This window comes from Cucurbita moschata, unplaced genomic scaffold, assembly GCF_002738365.1.
Source record: "Cucurbita moschata cultivar Rifu unplaced genomic scaffold, Cmos_1.0 Cmo_Scf00018, whole genome shotgun sequence".
In the NCBI taxonomy this organism is placed as follows: domain Eukaryota; kingdom Viridiplantae; phylum Streptophyta; class Magnoliopsida; order Cucurbitales; family Cucurbitaceae; genus Cucurbita; species Cucurbita moschata.
In genome coordinates, this window is record NW_019268534.1 from 4,670,671 (window position 1) to 4,676,719 (window position 6,049).

The 6,049-nt window shown below is 33.5% G+C and overlaps 1 long non-coding RNA gene across 1 annotated transcript; it reads left to right on the top strand.

Moving 5' to 3' along the window:
- Positions 1 to 346: 346 nt before the first annotated feature.
- LOC111456550 lies at positions 347 to 1,839 on the top strand. Its single transcript, XR_002712787.1, has 2 exons — positions 347 to 1,036; positions 1,248 to 1,839. It is a non-coding gene; the product is annotated as an uncharacterized LOC111456550 (long non-coding RNA).
- The last annotated feature ends 4,210 nt before the right edge of the window (positions 1,840 to 6,049 follow it).

Sequence of the window (6,049 nt, forward strand, 5' to 3'; positions counted from 1 at the left end):
ATATATAACTTTAATGTATAACCATTTAGTAAGTAGCAGACTCCATAACCTAATATAAAAGTGTGTTGGATCATATATGAAGGTTAGTAAAGTTTAATGATATTATGGAGAGATGATGAGCTAGAATAATAAGGTAACATCAAAGATTAGCCTCCTACCTTATATTTATCAAATGAATATGAGATTGTTTGCCTCATTCTAAATTTGGATTTTGTACTAAGTCATTGAAGTGAATGAATCCTATTGATCCATAGTGGATTTTGTACTAAGTCATTGAAGTGAATGAATCCTATTGATCCATAGTGGATTTTGTACTAAGTCATTGAAGTGAATGAATCCTATTGATCCATAGTGAATGAATCCTAGATTGTATAAGTTCTTCAAAGTGGTAGGTTAAGTGGAGAGTAATTAAATGATGTGTCCAATCCATCATCTGTGAATATGAGGGGTACACAAACTTCTAACCGCTTACAAAAAAGGTTATATCATGGAATACTTTCTAGGTTTATTTAAGATAACAAAAGGTCATACGCCATTCGAGTAGTGGTAAGTTCTTGCACTCATAAGCTTACACAAGTTACTTTGGGTAAAGTCTAAGTCTTATGGGGAATAGGTGAGACTATGTGATATCGACATTAATAGTAACAAGGCCTTAGTTTCATGAATGACATGGATTCCAAGATTAAGATAGTTTTGAAGACAAAAGTTCCATTTAGATGTGTATGATGTAACAACCCAAGTTAAAAAACAAAAACTTACACTGGAACAAGATAGATCATTTGCCTTGGATCGGTACAATTGATCCGTCACAAAACTTCACGTTTCCAATGAACTTTTCATCAAGATATTTGAATTTTGCTCGATTTTCGGTCATGTGGTTGCTCGCTCCGTTATTTAGGTACCACATACTAGTTTTCATTTGGTCTTCTCCGTCTATGAAGGGGTTCGCCATAACCTTCTCTTCATTGAGCATCAACAGGTAGGGCATTTTCTCGGCCATCATCAATGTGGGCTCTTCATTATCCATGAACATGAGGTTTGCCTCCTCATTGCACTCTTTATTGCGGTACTCTGCCGCATAATGCCCATATTTTCCAAAAGAGTAACACTTGATCATACTCTTGTCCTTCCGAGGATTGAAATTTTCATGGATTTGTGAGATATTGTCATGACCTCCTCTGCCACCTTGTCTTCGGTCATGTTCAAGACTATTTTTTCTTTGTTATGGTTGTCACGCTTGCTCGTAGTCATCTCCTCTGGCACGCTCCTCCACCACGTCCCTAATGAATGAATGTCGCTGATGATTGTCATCAACTTCATGGCAAAGTCGTCTGTTGACTCACCGTCCTTTATGCGGATAGCCTCGAACTCACTCTTCAAGGTTTGTATCTTTACTTCCTTGACACGCTCTACACCCACATGCATTGTTTGCAACGTCTCCCACGCAACCTTTGTCGAGTCCTTCTCTACCAAGATGAGAAGAACGTCCTCTAAGACTGCTTGGTAGATGGCGGCAAGAGTCATCCTGTCCTTACGCTCCTCAATGTCACCGTGCTCGATGGCGTCCCACACACCTTGTGCCTGTAAGTTAACACGCATCTTTATCGACTATGTTGCGTAGTTACTCTTCGTTAGTAACAGATACTGGAGCGTTACACTCCAGCTCCCTCCCGCTCTTTATTGTTGTCACATCTCCTTTGGCAACCTTGAGTGGTGTTGATATTTTATTTCGGCATCCTAGCTCTTATACCAAATATTGGATTTGACCCACGATCCAAATATGTTAAACAAATAAAAGAATAAAAAAAGATAAGTTGAGGGAAGAGATCTTTTGAAACAAAGAAACCTTAATCACCTTTTCAATTATCTTTGTTGTTTTGAAAATAATTTAGAAAACAACCAATTTCCTAAATTTTCTACTAATTTCCTAATTAAAAATTCCTCTAGATTAATAACATATTTTGCTAAGTCAAGCTTATTAATTCAGATGGTATATGTCCATTAGAACAGAGATCGGATTGTGTATTCTTTAAGGTTGTGGGCCACAACTGATCCTGAATTTCATCCCTAAGCCAACGATGAAATGATTGATTATTATGTTTCCTATGCTTAGAAACTCAGGAGCAAATCTAGCCAGTTTGTTGAACTCGAGATCATAGTCTTCAACAAATCTATCTCATTGTTTCCAACTTCAGCAATAACAGGAAGTATTTTAGAAGGAACGCTTCCTTGAATTGCTACCTTGATACCAGATCCTCATTACGACAGAGTGTCTTGTGGATGGTTTTCCACTAGAAGTGCACTTCTCTCATCAACATATATGTAGCGCAATTCCTCTGGTACTCCTCTAGGTAATTCATACCACGGAAGACTGTCTCAAAAGCTTCTAATCAGAACTCCATTGTTACTAGATCAATCTTGCCATCTTTGAACACTGTAATTGAGCTAATTTGTAATCGTGATGGGTGCCTTTAATGGAAGTGTGTTTTGGAAGTAATGAAATGTAGAAATCTCCCAATCTCAACACTAATTGTAAAATTTAAAGTCATGTTCAAGACAGTTGTAGGTGTGAAAATCGTGAGGTAATTTAAAGGTGCCAAATGATGATTCAAGTTTTTCAAGATTGTATGGAGGTGAATAGTAATATGAGATAGCCCAAAATATGAGTTAAAAGTATGAAACCATAAATTGAGATTGAACGAAGTGGTAGTTTCAGGATGACGTAAGTATATAATTTGTTTCCAAGACAATCTAAGCTTCTTCAAGTTTTACTAATATGAATCGCTTGAAAATCTATATGAACCCTAAGCTAAGTAAGAATTAAGGATTATGGAAGAGGTAAATCCATAACCAAAAGTTAAAGACCTAACTTTAAAATAACCCATTAAATGAGTTAAAGACCAACTTTAAAATAACCCATTTAATGGACTTCGCTACTCATAAAATTCTAATAGAGGCTTTAATAGAACAAGATAAGGTTATGCATGAAATTTGGTGGTTATTGAATTATGTTAAAGGGCTAAACAAAAGATAGTGTACAATGATCAAAATTTTTCTGTAGTTATGTACCATTTCTTTATGATCCAAGTGACCTCTAAATGACATGAAATTTTATAAGGAGTCTTATTTTATGGTTTAAAGTGATTAGGTAAGTTTCCAGAACTTTAGAATTTGTTACCAATTTAAACCAAGATTTGGGTTCAAATGCTATGAAACATTATATGAGGCTAATTTATGGCCTTAAGTGAAATCATACAAGATCTCAAGGGGATTAGAGCGTGTATGGGGCATGAACCAAGAGGAAAATGATGAAACTATCCCTCGAAACTCTTTATAAGAAATCCAGACTTTTATGAATTTTAAGTGACGAGATGCTTGTGAAAGATTTATGCATGTGTGAAGAAATGTTTATGACTCATAGGATTAGGGTGTATATGCTAAGAATTTTACCTTGGTTGTGACTCAAGACTTAACAAAGAATTCTTAGAGCTAGAACTTGTGATACCCTAAAGACCTCCTGATGTGTAGTGTGTCCTATGACACAAACTACGTCTTAGGGAACGCATGAAGCCTTAGACATAGATATCCAGATTATATCCCACTAAATGCATGAAGCCCTTGACATAGGTATGCATATTGTATCACAAGGAATATATGATGCTCTATATGCATGTATCAAACAATGCTGCAGAAACGCATGAAGTGTTGGGTATAAATCAGGATTAAGTTGTTCATTGACAATAAGACCCCACAGGTCTCCCAAAGGAGTGTCCAAGGAACAGGAACCAAGAAATTAAGATCTTAAAACCCTAGACCAAAGTCCTCGATAAAGTCCTCGATACAAAAATCATGCACCAAATGGGAGTTATCTCTCAAGAAAAAGACATTAAAAGAAGAAAGTAAGTGATTTAAGTGAAAAAGTTGGGAATTAAGGTTGAATTAGTTATTTGAGTTTTTCTAGTATTAGTATCAAAACGAGAGGTTGATTTCAATAAAGAGATTGAGCCATGAATTCAATTTAAGTTCTTAAAATTATTGATAGAACAATTAAATAGAATTGAGGTAGACCGCTCTAGGCTACTAAGCCAAGATCTCAAAAACTTCATCGTTTTCTATTAAACGTGTTTACTTTGATTGTTAAGAGGAAATGATTGAGCCATGTGGCAATTTTTTAAATATTAGAAAATAAAATCTTATTTTTAATTTGAGATTCATTATTTTGGGTGTTGATCAGAAAAATTGTAAGAAAGAATTACTTTGGGTGTTGATCCATTATTATGACATTAGAATATGATTCCATAAAAAGGTTGAGAAAGAAGAAAAAGTGATTTCTCCTATTGGTTGGATTTTACATTAAATTTTCTTGTTTCCATTCTTATTCCTTTGTGCCACTCTGAACGTGCTCCTCTTCCAACCAATCCAATATTCCTTCTCATTCCTATCCATACAAAAAAGTCATTTTTCAAAAGCACGTTTGCAATTATCCTCTCTCTTTTTTTTTTTAATTATCAAATTTCCTTTTATTGAATGATTTTATTGCTTCCATTTAAGGGAGAGATATAAGAAATAGCCATTGGCATAATTTTGTATAAAATATTCCTCGTGTGTGATTATGAATTATAGGTTATAATAATACAACTATCTCTAATACTTGATTTTCAAAGGTGGCCCAGGATCTCAAAAATTTTAAAATCTAAAATGATGATCTTAATTTTGCACATGTCCTTTATGAACGATGTCATAGATTTAAATGTTTGTAAAATCATTTCAAATAAAAGTATACATCATTGAAATAGAGAGAACAAGATAACAATAAATTCAAAGGATTGGAAATGCCCTCATCTACCCTAAAGGCTACAATTTAAATATAAATCCAACTACCTTAATTTCAGTTCCATGGTCGTCACAGCGTCGTCGTCATTCGTACAAAGGTGTCTTACCTTTACCTGAAAATAAGAGTAGCACGTGCCTGAGTATTTTAATAAATACTCAGTAAGTAACTCCACTATTGGGGTCGAAAAATGCATACACAAGCAATCATGTAGAACCTATCATTTCATAGGAACATTTCATCACCTATTCGGACAAAAATTGGATGTGTAGTAAACGTACCTCTGGACTTGCCCTACAGAAGCACATTGGAAGCCACAGAGGGAAAAAAGCCCCCATAATATCATGGAGTGAATAATATCGAAATGTATACATTCATACTAGTCATAACTGAAAATTATTCTATTGCATGTGACATACAAAAATGCATGTGATATACAAAGATGCATGAAGTCTCATCGTTTTAAGTCATGACATAAGCTTATGTTTGCCAGACAGAACTTTTTTTTTTTTTTTTTTATTCTTCTTCTTCGTAACATTCATAGGAGACAGTCATGACTTTCATCATTTCATATATGGCTTTCTAATATATCATAGGTATAGATTCTTCCTATTAAATAAATTACATGGGGTGACACATGATATCACAACCCTATTCTCTGTTTTTGGGATAGGTTTGGTTTGTAAAAAATAAAAAATAAAAAGATTTATTTATCCACACTTCAATACAATTTTAGATAAAAGATATTAAAAGTTCACAAACATATACAAATTAATATATAATTATTCAAAAATAAATAAATTTTTCATCGAGAGCTAAAATTGTAACGTCTAATATAGTTCCATACAACTAAATATAATATTTCTGAGCAATCGATTGCTCAAAACAGTAAAATACTAGATAGATCTTGAAATTAAAATATAATAAAAATAATTAGTTTAAAGAAACTGCTAGTAACAAAAATAAACAATACTATAAAAATATTTTACTGAAAAACTTAGCGTGACATTGTGAAACTTAAGGGCCTAAATTGTCATAAAAATATAAATTGCCACAGAAAGATAAAAGAACCGATTAAAATTTAGAATTATTTGTCTAGAACAAAATCTTCAAATAATTAAAAAAAAAATCTAATGAAATTAATTTTCTACCTATCCAATTTTGTGTTTACTGTTTGAGCTGTCACATAACTCCTAGAATAATCAACAATCATACTAC